This window comes from Cryptomeria japonica, chromosome 6, assembly GCF_030272615.1.
Source record: "Cryptomeria japonica chromosome 6, Sugi_1.0, whole genome shotgun sequence".
NCBI lineage: Eukaryota > Viridiplantae > Streptophyta > Pinopsida > Cupressales > Cupressaceae > Cryptomeria > Cryptomeria japonica.
In genome coordinates, this window is record NC_081410.1 from 548,049,981 (window position 1) to 548,070,238 (window position 20,258).

The window sequence follows — 20,258 nt, forward strand, 5'->3', positions numbered from 1 at the left end:
AAAAGTTGATTTTCTTTATTATTTCTAATCAATTTTTTAAGGTGATGAAGTCTTATTATTGGTTTACAGTTGGAATTTTGTTCTTCAATCCCATTAATCAAAGTTGCATTGTTATTTTCTAGTTTTTGTCTTTTTGTAGGTTGAATGCTTGTGTATCTTTTATTAATTCTCATCAATTTTTTGAGTTGATGTAGTTTTATTGGTTGTTGGCTGTTGAGATTTTTGTTTTCAAATCTTAAGAGTGGCTCAAAGTGTCCATTTAAAGTATTTGTGTCATGGAATAAAATAGAGTATGATTTTGTATCAATTGATTGGTTGAAGTGGAGATAATTTTTGCCTGTTGATACTGACCAAAGACAAACTTATATATTTAGCCACTTGGATAGCCATCATGTACAAAACATGTCTCCCCATAATCCCATCTCTTTGTCAACTGAAGTCAATTTTGCAGATAATCACATTTGGCGAAGGTATGTTTCAAGATCTTCTACTCTGTGTAGTTCATATAGAGTATGACGATCTAGTTCATTGCTATATGAATTGATTGCTTAAGTTTCACCTCTTTCAAGACAACTTAAAAAATAGTTGATTTTTGCATTTCAAAGTTCAATTGAGTTGTAGCGGTGGTTGAGTAGGTACTCAAATGAGTCAAAAAAGAAATCCCCTACATTATACTGAAAAATCTTTACTCTATACAGTCCTTCCTTTTGTAATGTGTGATCAATGTTGTATGTTTGAATTTGATTTGTAAATTTGTGTTTCTCTACATCTATAATTTGTAGTTGATCTTTTGATCTCTTCATTTCTTTGACAAATACACAATTTTTGTGTTTGTCAATAGGATATGAGATCTTGAAATGGGGCAATGATTACAAATTTAGTTGATTTTCTAGCTTTGGCCTTGTGTTATTGGTGTTGGTGTATTGTCCTTGTATTCCACAGTATTGTTTTTGACATTATAATATCTTTGAATAAAAAATTATATCCATATATGGTTGTCATTTTTTCAAACCTGCAGTAAAATTTTCTATTAAAATTATTTGTTGCTATGAAATTTGATTTTGAAATAGTAATATAGATTACAAAACGGTAAAGCATGAGTCTATACTATTTTCAAATTTCTCTACATTAAAATTGAACAAAGTAAATAGGAAGAGAAAAAGCAACAAAAAGTTATTGAACAACCTTACCTTTCAGTACGTTGTTTAACTATTTACTAGACTTTCTATGTAAATGAACCCTTCTCTTTGTCTCGAGTAAACAATTTTCCTTTTCGTTCCTTGCAAAAAGACACACATTTTGGCATTCAATATTGCTCAGATTAATCAGAGTCTTGTGATATAGCATATGAAGAAGAGTTTACAAAATTTATACAAAAAATGAAAACACGTTAGTGTTAATGAAACATGTTTCAAATTCTAATAAGTTAATGGCTGGACAGTGAAACTAAATTTAGTTGATTTGTTACTTGCGACATTCTATTTTTTGGTTTTGGCATATTACCCTTGTATGCTATAATATTGTTATTTTGACTATAATATCTCTGAATAAATAAAATTTTCCACACATGATCGTTATTTTTTCAAACTACAATAACATTTACTATTAAAATTAATTATTATTCAAATTTGATATTCCAACACTAAAAATATGGAACACGTCAATAAAAACAACTAAATGAATTAAATAATTAAAATATAACAAAATAAATTGGTTGCTTCAAGCAATATATAAGAATTAACTTTGACTCATTTCCATTTATAATAACTAGGAATGAAAAAGCTACCTTCTATGTAGCTGTTTAATGATTCACTATAGTTTGTTTTGATTTGAACTCTTTTGTCAGCTTGTGACATGGAACATGTCAATAATAGTAAATTATTTACTATTATGAAATTTGATTTTGAAACAGTAATATAGATTAGAAAACAATAACGCAGGAATCTACACTATTTTCAAAGTTCCCTACATTAAAATTGAACAAAGTATATATGAAAAAAAAGAAAAAGAAAAAGTAAGTGAACAACCTTACTTTTCACTAGGTTGTTTCACAATTTACTAGACATGCTATGTATAAGAACCTTTCTCTTTGTTTCAAGTAAATAATTTCGTTTTTGTTCCTTGCAAAAAGACACACGTTTCAACATTCAATATTATTCAAATTAATCACAGTCTTGCAATAGTGCATATGAGCAAGAGTTTACAAAATTTATACAAAAATGAGAACACAAATCAAAGATTAAATGTATGCTAGGAAACTAGTGTAAAACAAATAAGGCCAAACGAATGGTAATGATTGATTTGGAAGGTTACATTTAAATATTTTTTTTTGGAGGAAGCTCATATTCAACAATGCATCTAAATATAGAAGAGGGCATTGTAGTCTATAGTTATGGTAATGTTGTATACAATAATGGTGTTTTAATTTATTCTAATTGTGCTAGACAAGTGCTTGATATATGGTGAACCAAAATCTAGAAACAAAATCTTGAATTGAAAAAGTAAAAATTGGAAATTCTAGATAAAAAGATTGTCAGAATAAAATTATTGGGGAAAAAAGGTTTGTTGTATTATGATGGGTATACAGAGTAACCAAATATTTTAGGCGAGCCATTCTAAATTTTGAAGGGATATTTATCTTTGTTTGTAACCAATAAAATGAAAAAATTATCTGAAAATAAAATTGTAAAATTAGAAAATTAAAATTTGGAAATTCTAGAAATTAAGATTGCCTGAAAAATTTGCAAATCAAGATTGTGTAAAAAAGAGGATCTATGGTATTATGATGGGTATACAGACTTGCCAAAGCTCTTAGGTGAATCGTTCTAAATTCTGAAGGGAGATTGATGTTGAATGTAATAATTGGCTAGTGTAGCAAGATTGCACAATTTGAAAAAGTAAAACATTCTATATAAGTTATTATGGTAAGTCTCGCTACACTTATAGGATAGGAAGTTCTACTAGTTCTAATGTCTTCAATTTAGAATTTTATGGCTTTTTAGATTGAACAAAGGAAAATGTTAAAAATTATATCTATACTTTTATGTGATAGAGTGACTTGCAATGGCTGCCATAAATGGAAGCCCAAAAAAAATGGGTGAAAACTATTTTTTAGGAAAATACTTTCTTGTAAGGAATTATAATATTCAAGCCTTGAAACTTTGATAGGAGTGGTTAATGGTTTTATTTTAGAATAAATATTGTACAAATAGTTACATAACAACAAAAATATAGTAAAAGCTATGATAAAATCATCTGGGTAAACAATTAATTACCTGACACACTTGTGTATCTGGATAAACAGTTAATTACCCATGCACCTGTGTAGAACACACTCTCCGAACATGCCAATTATGGATCGATGGTAGGGAATGGAAGCTCTAGCACTGGAAAGCCCCCAAAAAATGGGTCAATTTTTTTAAATATATTTTTTAGCGCAAAAATATTCCAATATCTATCACAAAATCATCTGAGAAAATAGTTAGTTACCTGAATTTCTTCTCTTCTACAAATTGCAAGTAACATTCAAGGCATGCAAACACCACAGGGAGCTATTTAAGATGCAAAAGAGAGTAGTTTTAAAATAACCCACAAATACATAGTCTTATATTCATAAAAGGAAATTAGCTTAGTTGTTTCAAAAATGCAAGTCTGAGAATGAAATGTACCGTGTTAGTCAAGGTTGGGCCTTCAGAAATCTCTACAAATTTTGTTGAATATGCATGCTAAAATTTCCAAGAATGTTCAAAAGAAAACTAGACAACCAAACCTCAGCTCATAACAGACTACTAATTGAATGCTCTAGCGAATATGCATTAAGTATGAATTCAATAAGCTTCCAATACGATTACTTGGCATTGTACTCATCAACATTGCCGCATTTGGCTACAACTGTAATCTCAGGAATTGTAATTAATACTATGTCAGCGTTCATAATTTCTAATTAGTATTTTCCTTATTATATCAATGTTCGAGGCCACTTTTAAAAAAGAAATAATAATTAAAATGAATTATATAGCTATAGTTACACCAACGAATATGAAATTAAATAAATAAAATGTTTAAATTATCTAAAATATACTCTTAATCTCAAACTATAAAGATGCAACAAATAAATTTTAATTATTGCACCTGATTGGTCTAAAGAGAAATAAATTGCTAACTTGCCAATGACAATATTAAATTTAATTGAGATCAGCATCATCTATGGTGGGAGGAGCACAGGTGGTGGTGCGAGCACAGGTGGGAGGGAAATTTGAAAACACATACCAAAGTAGATTCCAAAACAATCACAGAGGGTGGCCCAGGTTTCGCCATGACTTGGGTGGTGGTTACAGTGTCCAGAAGGGCGACTTTGGTGGTGGCTACAGTGACAAGAAGGGAAAGCGCCCTCAATTATCTCGACAACATCTATCCTAGCAGAGTAATTGACCGATCAAAAGGCTTTCCAAGCAAAAGCATCCAGTTTTTTATATTTGTGAAAATAATTGGCTTGATCTTCCTTGAGAGACAACCAAAGCTAAGGGATTCTTGGATAAATTGCGAGAGAGATCTAAGGCTGATCTCATTTCTAATAGCTCTCTTGGGGGATTCTCAAGTGGGCACACTCCATCTTTCTTATCCTATCCAAACACCATTCCTCTGCATAAGCCTTTTATTTCATGGCCAAATACTATTCATCTACATAAACCTCGTTTTCTCTCCTCTCCTAATAATATTCCCCTCCTTAATGATGGGCTCTCTCATTCTTCAGATTCTAAGGATAGAACGTCCCTCAAGATTTTTTTTCAAGGAAATCTGGGTTGCAGTTGTTGGCATTATGTGAACCGGTATGAGGACATGACGACATTGTATGTTGTCATTGATGTCAATATGCTGAAGAAGAAAGAACCAGTATGTTACCAAGAACCAGTATATGTGAGAACCGGTATAACATTGTGAACTGGTATATGTGCCCAAGTGAAGTGGTGTATTTGTTCAAGGTGAACTGGCATGTGGTTATGGGAACCGAAGCTTTGTATGACTACCGGTTGGTAGTCTCAACTTCAGGGTTTCTGGTTGAAGTGCCGCAAGCCTGTGTGACTCAATCAATGACTTTGTCTAATGAGTTAGCATTGTAACGAAGAACAGATCATGTTGCCATGTCAGCCTTGTGCGCGTGAAAGATCTTGCATGAAGGAGATTGTCACTATCTACCTCGGGAATGTGCGAAGTCTGTAAACGGTGATAACGCGTGATGGGTTATCAACCGCCATGAAATCGGTGGAAAACGAAGGATGGAGAACGTCTTGAGATTGGTTCAAGACTGTTGCAGTTAATGCAATGTGCTCAACGGTCAGGATTGAACCGTTTGAATTGCTTAACCTAACAGGTTTAGGGTTTAGGGTTTAAGCTACTGACCTATTTGTTTCCTACAAGGTCGATGTTGTGTTTCTTTCTGAGGTTGTTGGAAAAAGTTATATGTGTGTATCCAAGAGAAGAGATACGTGATTCTTGCCAGACCAGAAGAGAGAAGTGATACCTGCAGAGTGTAAGTGCAGAAGGTGAAGAGGAGCTAAAGTGGATCTGCATTGGCATTGAGTGCTGTTACCAGATCATTGTAATACCTGTTGATCTCTAACCACTTCAATAGTTGGGAAATCCCTTAACAGGGTAACTTTAACCGGCTTACTGTAAATCCTTTAATAGGGTGACTGAAAACCATTGAGTTCTTGAAATCCTCTAACAAGGTAACCTTTAACAGGGTTTAACCCTTGACCGGGTATTCTAGCCATCCCTTAACCGGGTGATCCCTAATAGGATAGGTTCCTAATATAACTTGTTGTATCAGTCTTTAACCGGACAAGGCTCCTAACAGAGCAAACTTCTAAAGAGTTCAAAAACAGCTTGTGGGTATTCATCCCCACCCTGGTTTTTCCCAGTTGGGTTTCCACGTGAAAAATATGTGTGTCATGTGTGGTGTTATTCATGTGATGGTTTAAGTGATTTGTGTCTGAAGGTAAATCATGTTGATCTATCTGTTTATATATATCTTTGATGATAGATTATCTGTTCATGCACTAGGGTGAAATGGAATGAAGTATTAGATTGTATGAAAAGATAAGTGTCAATTGGTTTATGCTTGTCTCAGTTATTTTGGGTTTTGTCGGTTGTACTCTGTTTAAGACCGGTGTTACTGTTTGTCTGCCAAAGTGCAGTGTCTGCTGACAAATCGGTTTAGGATTTTGTTTTTGTCTGTACTGATTCACCCCCCCTCTCAGTACCGGTTTGGTACTATCCGTTCATCATTGAGTTATCAATTGGTATCAGAGCGTCCTCCAGGTCCTCTGTGTTATAAGCTTAACTGCTTGAGGAAAAGATCCCAGTCTAATGATGAAGAGGGAAGGTCCAAAGTTCAACAGAGATAATTTCAGTATATGGAAAGATAGAATGAAGATATACATCAGAAGCATGAGTGCTCAACACTAGAGTTATGTTGAGAATGCTTATGTTGCCCCTACCGATACTCTCACCGATGACCAAAAGAGAGAGATGCAGGAGAATGGGCAAGTCATGGAAGCCCTAATTAGCAGCTTATCTGACATTGAGTTTATTGATGTCCAAGATAAAGTAAATCCCAAAGAAGTATGGGATACTCTTGAAAATATCTATGGCGGTGATGAGCATGTAAAACAAGCCAAGGAAGAAAGTCTTAGAGGGAAGTTTGAAGACATGCAAATGGTTGAAGGTGAGACCATTCAACAGTATGGAATAAGAATCAAAACTGTTGTCGGAGATATCAAGAGTGCAGGTGGTAAAATGGAAGATTCCACCATGGTAAGCAAAATCCTAAGATCCTTATTACCGGTCTATGCAATAAGGGTTGCTACTATTCAGGAGTTGAGATCAATAGACAAGACTAAGGTATCCCTAGACTCTATCATTGCAAATTTGACAGCCTATGAGCTAAATAGTTTTGATGACAGTGTTCAAAAGACTGAATCAACTTTTAAAGCTTCTGTTGTACCATCTAGAAAAGGAAAACAAGCTAGCACTAGTGGTGAACCAAGACAGAGCAGAGAAATGGATGATGAGGAGATTCTGATGGCATTTGAAGCTCTTCTTGCCAGGAAACTTCCTAAAGGAACCAGTAAATACAGAGGTAAACTCCCTTTGAAATGCTTTTCTTGTAACCAGATAGGACATATTGCTGTAAGCTGTCCTAATGGTGACAACAAGGACAAACCGGAAAGGTTCAAGAAATTCAAAGGAGGAAACCGGAGAAACTGTTTTGTGGCAGTTGATGAAGGTGTCACAGATGAAGAGTCAGAAGATGAAGAAAATGAAGATATTGTGTTTGTTGCTGTCAAGGAAGATGTGTCAGACAAGAAGGCTCTTGTCTCCCACTTTGATAATTCCAATGAGTGGATTATTGACAGTGGCTGTTCTCACCATATGACTGGTGACCGGAGCAAGTTTCTATCCTTGGAAGAGTATGATGGTGGTGTGGTTTGCTTTGGTAATGATGCACCATGTATGGTCAAAGGCAGAGGGTCCATCTCTTTGAATGGAAAGAGTAGTGCTGACAATGTGTATTGGGTTAATGGTCTAAGACACAACCTTCTGAGTGTTGCCCAACTGAATGATAGTGGTCTCACTTTGGAATTCAAGAATGGAGTGTGCAGAATCAAAGGAAAGAATGGTGAATTGGTGGCCACTGGCATGCAGACCAAAGGTAACGTATTTCAGCTGAATGCAAATATAAGTACATGTCTTATGGCTAAATTTGATGATAGCTGGATATGGCATAGGAGACTCTGCCATGTAAAATTTGATAAAATTGTGAAGGCCAGTAAGATCAAGGCAGTTAGAGGGTTGCCGGTGCTGAGCAAACCGAAAAATACCTTGTGCAGAGAGTGTCAACTGGGGAAAATGTCTTCCTCAACCTTTAAAGGTAAACCTTTCACTGCTGACAATTTGCTTGATCTTGTGCATACTGATTTGTGTGGTCCTATGAAAACTAGGAGTGTGCAGGGTGATAGGTACTTCATGATTCTCACTAATGACTACTCAAGAATGATGTGGGTCACATTCTTGAAAGATAAGTCTGAAGCTTTTGTAAAGTTCAAAGCTTTCATGGCATTAGTGGAGAAGGAAAGCGGTAAAAGGACCAAGTGCTTGAGAACTAATCAAGGAGGGGAATTCACTTCCGGTGAATTCAACAAGTACTGTGAAGAACATGGCATCAAGAGGCAACTGTCTGCCCCCCGGACTCCACAGTAGAATGGCCTAGCAGAGAGGAATAATCGGACTATGGTTGAAGCAGCTAGAACTATGTCAATTCAAGGAAAGGTAGCTCACACCTTTTGGAGAGAATTGGTGAGCACTACAGTCTACACAATGAACTGGGTACTCATCAAGAAAGGTAAGGATAAAACTCCTTATGAGTATTGGACCGGTAAGACACCCGTGGTTAGCTACTTTAGAGTGTTTGGTAGCAAATGTTACATCAAGAGGAGCGAACACTAGAGCAAATTTGATGCGAAATGTTATGAGGGAATATTCGTAGGGTATTCCACCAAGAGCAAAGCTCTCAAGTGTTTCAATAATAGGACTTAGAGAATTATGGAAAGCATCAATGTAAGAGTTGATGAAACCTCTGAGAAAACTGAGGAAACCGGCAATGAGCAAGCGGTAAATGAATCGGTTGTAACCTTTTGGGAACTAGTTGTCAGTCAACCAAGTACCAGTAACAGTGTTCCTACACCAGTAGATGTAGATGTTGATACTGATGGAGCTAAGGATGAAGAAGAAAAGCGAGAGGAATCTATCAAGACCATTCCTCGGTATGTCAAGCTGAATCATGATCCTAAGCAGATCATAGAAGATAAGGATGTAGGAATCCTTACAAGAAGAAAGGTCAGAGAAAACTCATGTATGATCTCTGAATTTGAGCCTAAATCATTCAAAGAGGCACATAAAGATGAAGACTAGTTCAAGGCATTGGAAGAGGAACTTGACCAGATAGAGAGAAATGGTACATGGTCTTTGGTACCTAGACCAGAGCATAAAAATGTCATTGGTACCAAATGGGTTTTCATAAATAAGTTGAATGAGAATGGCACAGTGATTAGAAACAAAGCCAGACTGGTGTGCAAAGGATATGCCCAAGAAGAAGGAGAAGACTATGGAGAAATCTTTGATCCTGTAGCCAGATTGGAAGGAGTTCGTATGCTTCTTGCATATGCAACTTTAAAGGATTCAAAGTATATCAAATGGATGTAAAATCTGCATTCCTAAATGGTGTACTTGAAGAGGAGGTGTATATAGAGCAACCAGACAAGTTTGCCCTATCTTAAGATAGTGACATGGTATATAGGCTACATAAAGCCTTATATGGTCTAAATCAGGCACCTAGAGCATGGTATGAACGCTTGCACTCCCATCTTATGGAGATTGGATTTGAGAGAACAAGCAAAGATAGCAATATCTACTTGAAGTCTGAAGGAGATCAGATGCTGATCTGTGAGGTATTTGTTGATGACATTAGCTTTGGTGGACATGACAAGATGAGTCATGAGTTTGCAGATGAGATGAAGAAAGAGTTTGAGATGTCACTCATAGGGGAGATTAAGTTCTTCATTGGACTGCAGATTCAATAGATGAAAGATGGAATCTTTATCACTCAGTCTAAGTATGTCAAAGAGGTGTTGAAGACCTTTGGCATGGAAGATAGCAAATCAGTTGGTACACCGATGGTGACCGGTTGTAAACTATCCAAAGAGGATGACTCATCATTGGTTGATGAGAAGGAATACCGATCAATGATTGGTAAGCTGCATTATGTAGTGCATAGCAGACCAGATATTTCACATGCAGTCGACATTACTGCAAGGTTCCAAAAAAGTCCAAGAGAATCCCACTTGGTTGCAGTCAAGTGGATTTTTAGGTATCTGAAGGGAACTATTGATTATGGATTGTGGTATCCATACATCAAGGATTTCAACTTGAAATTATTCACATATGCTGATTGGGCAGGTAACGTGGACGACTGGAAGAGCACAACCAGTGGTGCATTCTTTCTCAGTGGTAGACTGGTCTCATGGATGAGTAAGAAACAAAGTTGTATCTCTCAGTCTACAGCAGAAGCAGAGTATGTTGCAGCTTTCATGAACTACACTTAGACAATTTGGATGAAGCATGTATTAAATGGCTTCAAAGTTCCTATATCAGAACCAGTAAGTATATTTTGTGACAATACTAGTGCAATTAACATCTCCAAGAGTCCGGTTTTACATTCTAGAACCAAGCACTTTGAGCTTAAGTATCATTTCTTGAGGGAAAAAGGTTCAGAACAAAGAGATTGCACTGGAACATGTTTCCAGTAAGGAGTAGTTAGCAGACATATTCACCAAACCTCTCCCAAAGGCTACATTTATGTACTTAAGAGGTGAATTAGGGGTGCTGCTCCTTCAGGAGGTAAACTAAAGGTATATGCTCCACATCAGTCAAGTATTGCATAGTCAAATTTTTCTTTAGGATTGATGTGTTGAAGGATGCTACTCCTCAGGGGGAGCAACATAATGGAAACGGGAAGCTTGTGCCTTCACTTTGACATTGTTGTCAAAGGGGGAGAAGAAGTGAAGCAGAGAAGATATCTACAGAAACTGGGGGAGAAGATGTGAAGCATAAAGATATCTTTGTATATTGCCATCAATGCCAAAGGGGGAGATTGTTGGCATTATGTGAACCAGTATGAGGACATGATGACATTGTATGTTGTCATTGATGTCAATATGCTGAAGAAGAGAGAATCGGTATGTTACCAAGAACCGGTATATGTGAGAACCGGTATAACATTGTGAACCGGTACATGTGCCCAAGTGAAGCGGTGTGTTTGTTCAAAGTGAACTGACATGTGGTTATGGGAACCGAAGCTTTGTATGACTACTAGTTGGTAGTCTCAACTTCAGGGTTTCCGGTTGAAGTGCCTCAAGCTTGTGTGACTTAATCGGTGACTTTGTGTGATGAGTTAGCATTGTAACGAAGAATAGATTGTGTTGCCACATCAGCCTTGTGCGCGTGAAGGATCTTGCATGAAGGAGATTGTCCCTATCTACCTCGGGAATGTTTGAAGTTTGTAAACGGTGATAATGCGTGATGGGTTATCAGCCGCCATGAAATTGGTGGAAAACAAATGATGGAGAACATCTTGAGATTGGTTCAAGACTATTGCAGTTAATGTAATGTGCTCAATGGTCAGGATTGAACCATTTGAATTGCTTAACCTAACAGGTTTAGGGTTTAGGGTTTAAGCTACCGACCTATCTATTTCCTATAAGGTCGATGTTGTGTTTCTTTCTGAGGTTGTTGGCAAAAGTTGTGTGTGTGTATCCAAGAGAAGAGATACGTGATTCTTGCCAGACCAGAAGAGAGAAGTGATACCTGCAGAGTGTAAGTGCAAAAGATGAAGAGAAGCTAAAGCGGATTTGCATTGGCATTGAGTGCTGTTACCAGATCATTGTAATACCTGTTGATCTCTAACCACTTCAACAGTTGGGAAATCCCTTAACAGGGTAGCTTTAATTGGCTTACTGTAAATCCTTTAACAGGGTGACTCAAAACCATTGAGTTCTTGAAATCCTCTAACAAGGTAACCTTTAACAGGGTTTAACCCTTTACTAGTTATTCTAGCCATCCCTTAACCGGGTGATCCCTAACAGGATTGGTTCCTAACAGAACCTGTTGTATTAGTCTTTAACCGGACAAGGCTCCTAATAGAGCGGACTTCTAAAGAGTTCAAAAACAACTTGTGGGTATTCATCCCCACCGTGGTTTTTCCCAGTTGGGTTTCCACGTGAAAAATCTGTGTGTCATGTGTGGTGTTATTCATGTGATGGTTTAAGTTATTTGTGTCTGAAGGTAAATCATGTTGATCTAGCTGTTTATATATATATTTGATGATAGATTATTTGTTCATGCACTAGGGTGAAATGGAATGAAGTATTAGATTGTATGAAAAGATAAGTGTCAACCAGTTTATGCTTGTCTCAATTATTTTGGGTTTTGTTGGTTGTACTCTGTTTAAGACCGGTGTTACTGTTTGTCTACCAAAGCGCAGTGTTTGCTGACAAACCGGTTTAGGATTGTGTTTTTGTCTGTACTGATTCACCCCCCCCTCTCAGTATCGGTGTGGTACTATCCGTTCATCATTGAGTTATTAGCAGTCAGGTGCAGAAGTTTTTAATCAACCTACACATCAAACCCTAAAAGTCTGGAGGAGGAAACAAATATCAAATGAATTTGCTCAAGGCATGGATGCATCTTCTATTGCTTGCCCTAGCCGACATGCTCCAAACTATTTGATCACTTTGCCTGATCATTTACTCCTTCCGCAAATATCACATCTCAAGGATCATGTGCTCATCGGTAAGTTCTGGAAGTCTTCTCCCTCTCCCTTTGTTTTACTTTCCTAGGCAAAAAAGTTTTGGAAAGGGATTAAAGAGATCTTTTACATTGAGAATGGATCTGATTTCTTTATTGCAATCTTCGAGTCTAAAGAAGACAAGGATTTGATCCATAGATTTAAAGGTTGGTTCTGTAAGGGATTTGGACTTTTCATAGTCCCATGGATCCCAAACTTTAAGACAAACTTAGATATTTGCAAGTTTTCCCCTTTCTGGATTTTATTACCCGCGTTACCTTTAGAATATAGAGATCTGGAGCTAATTGACCTTTTTTCCAATCAGCTGGGAATTTTTGTTAAACATGATCTCATTCCCTTTGAATTGACTCATCTCCCATCTCGAGTTTTCTTATTTCTAGATCTTTCAAAACCACTTCCAGATAGTCTGACAAGTACTTCCAAGTTTGGTAAATGGAATCAAACCATTTTTATAGAGGATCCCAAAGCAGTAGAGTGCCACTCTGAATGTTTAGGTCACTTTAACTCCCAATGTCAAGGATCGACTTGCTCATCTATCAGGGTTTGTTTTGATCACTCCTCTGATCCCTTATTATGTTCAGTGGATAGTCCAGTTAAAGAATGTGACCCCAATCTTGAGGTGTGAGTTGAGAATAGAGTTCCCTCCACATCTGCTAGCAAATGAGGAACTCATGGTGCACAAGAAGAGCATATTCGTTTTGTTAAATTTTTGAGGTACATTATCCCATTTTTTAACAGCTATATTGCTCTATCTGTTTCCCCTCTCATAAATCAAGATAAATAATATTTGAGCCTCCCTTGGCATTCATCACCTCCTCAGCTCCTAAATGATAATGTCAACAATGAAGTAATCAATGCTCAGGTGCAAGAGATTGAGGTTTCTATTTGACCACCTCTAGAGAGATTCACTAAGAGGAGCTTTGATTTTCCTTCTTTACCCTTCTCAAGTATGGAGGATTTAATTCAAAGGCTAGTCATTATTAATCAACCTATTGACATTATGTCTTCGTTTACATTGGGAACTTACAATCAACAGTGTAAACTTCAATGGCACCCTAATTCCAAGATACATGAACCACCAGATAACCTAGAGCAAGTTGCTGATGATTTGTTGAAATCTGTAGGTTCCCAAGTCTTTGATGACATTGCATATGAATTCTTATATGAAGAAGATAAAATGAACTCTCAACATTTTAATGCTCTTCCTGCCATGAGTTAGGATTCACAAAATCCTCCTTTTCCTTATGATCTTGAAGATGATGATATTATTTCTACAGTTGATCCCCATAAGCATCATGACTTATCATTTGACTTTTCGCAGTCCTTATCCATTTCCCAGTCTCCAGGTAGTCAGGGGCATGTCTCAAACTCACCAAAATTGAGAGGGAGGAAACCTAATTCAGTGAAAGTAAAAGAGGAAATAGAGGCAGGTATACAAACCACATTAGATGGAAAATTTTTAGTGACTAAGAGGCAAAGGAGGGCATGCTGCTCTACTCGATCTCAATGAAGATCATCTCATGGAATGTCAGAGGAATAAATGCTTCTAACAAGAGATGTTGAGTTAAGCAGCAACTTGATTCGTCAGGAGTTGACATTATTATGTTACAAGAAACAAAAATACCTTAAGATACATTTCAATCAACAGTTTGTAAATGGCCAAAATGGAAAGCAACACATGTTCTAGCTATAGGTGCTTCAAGAGGCTTTGTAGTACTATGGAATCCAAAGAATTTGATAGCAGAAATAGTTAGTGAAGGTAATAATTAGAAGATGATGAACATTCAGAGCTTCGATCTTTCATTTAAATTGATAAATGTTTATGGCCCCACTCCTACTCATGAAAAAATAAGACTATGGGATACCCTAACAACTTTTATTCAACAGTTTGCAAATCAAAATTTTATTCTAGGTGGGGATTTTAATGCACTTGTTTCTGATTAGGAAAAAACAAGAGGAATTAGCCCCCCACACCATTGATGATTTTGTAACCTTCATCTCCGATAATGCATTAAAAGATATAGTCCCTAAGAAGGGGTTTTTTACTTGGACAAACAAGAGGAGAAATTTTGCACAAAGCCCAAATCAAACTATGGAATGTGCACATGTTTAAAAACATCTTCATTGAGAAACAAGCAGTTGCCAATGAGTTGACTGAAGTTCATGAGCACATTATTTTACATGGGATGGGCATACTCATTTATGATAGGCAAAAACAATTACAGTAAAAGTGGGAGGATCTCAACAAAAGAGAGGAAATTTACTAGAGGCAAAAAACTAGAGAGCTCTGGTTGAAAGAAGGAGATAGAAATACCAAGTTTTTTCATGCTTCAGAAAAAGAAAAGAGTGCAACAACCTCCATCTTTTCAATTAATGATGCTATCACAGGTAACTTACTATCAAATGCTAAGGATATTCAAGAAGAAGGTGTTCAAAACCCTCCTAGCTCCCCCACCCTCTACAAATTCACCCCATATGACCATTAATGATCATGATGTCCTTGAAGCCATCCCACATTCTATTTCTCAGCAGGACAATGAGGATCTCATAAAGTTGTTCTCATTAGAAGAAGTGCAAAAGTGGTTTTCTCATTAGCTCCAGATAAAGCTCTGGGACCTGATGGATTTAGTTCCCTTTTCTTTCAAAAGTGTTGGGATGTTATAAATCTCGATTTGCTAGCTACACTTGAAGAATCAAGAAGGAGTACTTCAATTTTAAAAATGTTTTATATTACAAACATAGCAATTATCCCTAAAGTTAAGGAACCAAGAACATTTACAGAATTCAAACCTATTTCATTATGTAATACAATCTATAAAATCCTCACAAAGGCTATGTATTTGAGGCTTCAACATTTAATTCCAAAAATTATCTCTCTGGAACAAGGAAGTTTTGTCCCTGATAGAGAAATGGTTGAAGGGGCATTAGTAGCTCATGAAGTTCTTCATTCGATCCATACATATCAGTTGCCTTCCTTTATTGTTAAGCTTGACATGATGAAAGCTTATGGCAAAGTAGATTGGAGATTTCTTTTGAAAGTATAACAAAAAATTGGTCTCTCAGAAAGATGGTGCAAATGGGTCAATTCGTGTATTTTAGGAGCAACCTTTTCGATCATCATTAATGGGGTGCTAGAGGGGTTTTTTCCAGCTACCCAAGGAGTTAGACAAGAATATCCTTTATCTCCCTTCCTCTTCATTATCATGGCTGAAGCATTTAGAAGATTAATCATATCTAATAATGTAAAGGGTAATTGGCAGGGTGTTCATATCCCAAGAACTAATATTTCAGTAACTCACACACTATTTGCAGATGACTCTCCCCTATATGGTAAGTCCTCTATTTCATATTTCGCTCACATGAAGAAAGTTTTGGAAGTTTATACATCAATCTCAGGACATAAGATAAATGCTCAAAAGTCGAAGGTATATATCTTTAATACTATAAGTGTTGTTAGGAGAAAGCTTACGAAAATCCCGGGTTTCAAGATAGAGGAACTACCTTGCACATATTTAGGCATGCCTTTCTTCATGGGGCCAAACAGGGCATCCTATTGGAAAACTGTTATTGAAAGGATTAAGGCTAGAGTTTCATCTTGGAAAGTCCGGTGGATTTCTCTTTCAGGTCGCATCCTCCTCATAAAAACTGTCCTAATTGTCATACCGAATTATTATATATCTGTGTTTAAAGCTCCTAAATCAGTCATCACTCAGATTGAGAAAATCATTAGGAACTTTCTTTGAAAAGGTAATCTATCACAAGAGAAGAAGATCCCTCTAGTTTCTCTTAGTAACATGGCCATTGAAAAGCAATCGGGAGGGGTAGGCCTTCATGATGTCACTAAGAACAATAAAGCTTTTGGAGGGAAACTGGTATGGAAAATGTATTCTAAGCCCAACACTAAATGGTGCCAAATAATGCAAGCCAAATATTTGGACTCAACTAACCCTATTATAATTCTCACTATCTCTAACCCTCCGGAAGGGTCTATTATGTGGAATTTCATGATGTCCGCTAGGGAAGTGATAACTTCATATATTTCTTGGCAATTGCTTAATGGAGAATCAATACATTTTTGGAATGACTATTGGAATGGATATATCCCATTATATCAGTTGCAACATTTTTAGGAAGTAATTCAAATTGTCATTAGTGCTTGGGGTGATAAGTTAATTGATTATGTTAGTGGAGTTGAATTACATTCAGGGAAAGTAATTTGGAAATATTTCTCAGAGATTCTTGTTGATGACAACCATAAGAGAATAGTGCAACAAGCCTTATCCCAAAGAATAGTTTTCTTATCAAATAAGGAGGATAAAATCATTTGGGCTCCATCTAAAGAAGGTAATTACTCAGTTAAGTATTGATACAAGTCTCTACAACACATGGTGAACCAACACCAAAATCAGAGCACATATTTTTTCTGTTGGATTAAAATAGTTTTGCCAAAAGAAGGATGCTTTTGTTGGTTGGTTCTACAAAAAAATATTCTAACTAGTGACAAACTTGATAAGTTGCAAATTGGTCAACTTTTTTTGTGTCCTATGTGGTCAATAAAATGAAAATGTTGATCATTTATTCCTTCAATGTTCTTTTTCTTGACAATGTTGGCTCTTTATTATGAATAAATTGGAACTCTTAATGCCCTTGCCAAGTTCTATCTGGGACTTGTTTCAATCATGGCCAACTCTATTCAAATCTTCCATTTTTTCTTGCATTTGGTGAATTATCCCAACGATTGTCTTGTGGTCAATTTGGTGGGAGAGGAACAAAATAATTTTCAGAAAAATTACATCTTCTATTGAGAAAGTCCTCGAGGGTTTAGAAAAATCTATCTTAGAATTTGTAAGTACATATGTGTAGAGGTATATCGGTTGTAGCTCAATTTTCACTTCATGGGATGCAAATATAGTTAAGAAATGGAAGTTGATTTGTATTCCCACTGCTAACTGCTTTTCATCTAACAATCCATTAAAAATTGACAGATCACGTGTCGTCTCGCATCCTTCTCTGTGTAACTTTGTAAAAATAATTTTTGATGGATCTTCACGAGGTAACCCAGGAGATTCAGGGGCTGGAGTGTGTATTAGAGATCATCGAGGTGATCTGAAAGCCCAAGAATTGTTGCTTGGTTTGATACTTGAATTAATTATGTGTAGGGTACTTCCCCTACACATTTAAACTCAAAACAACACATAAATTGATAGGATATTGCAAAACACTATTCTTGCTTTCTATTGATTTCCTTGCGATGAAAATACAATGTTGTTTTGAAATTACAAATTTTCAACCTCATAGGCAACATACATAAATCAAAATTTTGATATAAAATCAGCAACATATGCAAGAGAAAACTACAAGGAAAATATTCAGCCTTCACTCCGTCTTCTACTTTGCAAATAGCTCCCAAATCCTCACTCCTGCAAAAGACTTCAACTACTAACTCCAAATCCCAATTTATAGAGAAGTAATAGAGGGAAAACAACTACCATTTTCCAAAACCATGAGTTGTAAACCACCTACAAAATCCCACACCAAGATAGGGAAGTTGCCCATAAACTTAGAAAATTGCTTTAATTTCTCAACTTGATTTGTACATGGCCAACTCCATCTCAATCAGTCAAATTAGAAACTTCCATAACTTTCTTAGGACCGAAAATAGGCAAGAATAATTGGGTTCCAAAATTTGAATTGCATAAAATGGAAAGTTTCAAAATGAAGGATCTTGAAAGAAAATTTCTTTCCACTCCCAAGTTGGATGCCAACATGGAAGATTCTTAGGATATCCTTTGTAGATGCCATTAACATGTGCCAATATATTATGCAAGCTAAAACAATAGAACTTGGCCAAATATCTGGGCCTTATTACATAATTATCCACCTAAAATATCATCACCTATAACTCAACTTAAAAAAAAAAAATTAAATATTTTTTTGGTTGATGTAAGATTGCTCTTATAGCCCTAGATGCTCTTGCATTGTACTTAAGCATCATATCCATCAAATTTATATTGTGTTCAATCTTGGTTAATATACAATTCAATCCCAAGTGATCCATTTTTAACTTGAATGACACATAGCTAATCTGGTAAGATTTTTATTCTAAAAATTCATAGAATATTACACTACCATCTTACATTAACGCTTCTCAAAACCCATTAATATGTTAATTCATCACCACATATAAATATGCAACAAATGTAAGATTAAGTGGGAGAGAGGTGTCTTATCCACATGAATGAACTCATTAACTCAAATCATATGCCATAAATATAATGTTGTTGGATTAAGCTTACCATATTTGAAGGGCACATGCATTGGTTGCATGACCATGAGGAGTGACATGTTATCTTATAACTATTGATAAGTTGGGGAAAAACCATCTATTAAATTACCTAGATTGTAATCAAAACAAGAAGATAACATGAAAACACATGTGACATTGTTGTTGGCTTATTGAATCAATTTGTGCATCCATGGATAGTAATAAGGTTATGTATTTTATAATTGCTAATAGATTATATAGATAAAAGAGGGCGCATGAAGTCTATGTGTACTTTAGGTAAGTCTTGAATTAATAGGTGTGTGAAGTTTGTGCATGGTCTAAATGCACACCAAATGGGAAAATGGCTAACATTATGGTTTCATTGTTGAGATCTACTATTTGCATGTTGTTCTATTGCCATGTCATTACAAAAAATGTGTGATTCAAATATAGTTTATTTGTTTGTTTGTTTACGAGTGAAAGGATTCATTTACCAGGCAATACCTTTACGCACAAGGATTTGATAATGGCATGGACAAGAAATTTTTGATAACCCATATGAGGAGTTGTTGGTCGAGCTTCTTGAACATATTTTATTATTATCTATCATCTTGGATCAAACAACATAGGATAGAATACCATCATGTAATATAATGGACTCCCATAGATATTGAGTGATTGCAATAGAAAGATACTATGTGGATGTATGGAAAATATGCCTTCATCAAGGACATAATCAACAAATATTGTTGAAATGTGGCGACTGGCGACTGATCAGCAAAGTACTGTACACTCAACACGTATCCTCACCAGGGTCTGACCATTTTTTGTTGATGAAAACCGACATTGTAATAAAACCCTAAAAAGGCCAACTTTGTTTGTTGCCCTAAAAACACATGTTATAAGCGGCTGGGATGCTTAAGGCATTGTAATGTTGATGTACTATTTTTGCTGGATAATAAGAAAGATTGGACGGCTGTGTATGGTGGACGTAACCCATTCTGGGTGAACCACGTTAAATCTCTGTGTTATCTATGTCCTATGTTATTCCTTTATCTTTTGTATTTAAATCTGCATATAATTGTTAGTTCATATTTGCTTCGGATCTTCTTGAAACCCTAACAAATGGTATCAGAGCAAGGATTTCTATAAATTGGCAGGACTTTCAGATTTGAGTGGGAGGAATGGAGGATTCCAAATTCAAGGTCGAAAAGTTTAACGGCTAGAATTATCAGTCATGGAAAATGCAAATGGAGGATTACCTGTATCAAAAGGATTTGTGGTGGCCATTAGAAGGAAAGAGAAAGAAAGCGACCACAATGTCAGATGAAGAATGGGACATTTTAGATAGAAAGGCATTGGGATCCATTCAATTGTGCCTTGCACCATCTGTAGCTTTCAATATAATAGAAACAAAAATGGTTGTAGATTTGATGGCAACATTGGCTAAGTTGTATGAGAAACCCTCGGCTTCGAATAAGGTATTTCTTATGAAGCATTTGTTTAATTTAAAAATGAGTGAGGGAGGATCTATAGCGGAGCACTTAAATGAATTTAATACAATTACCA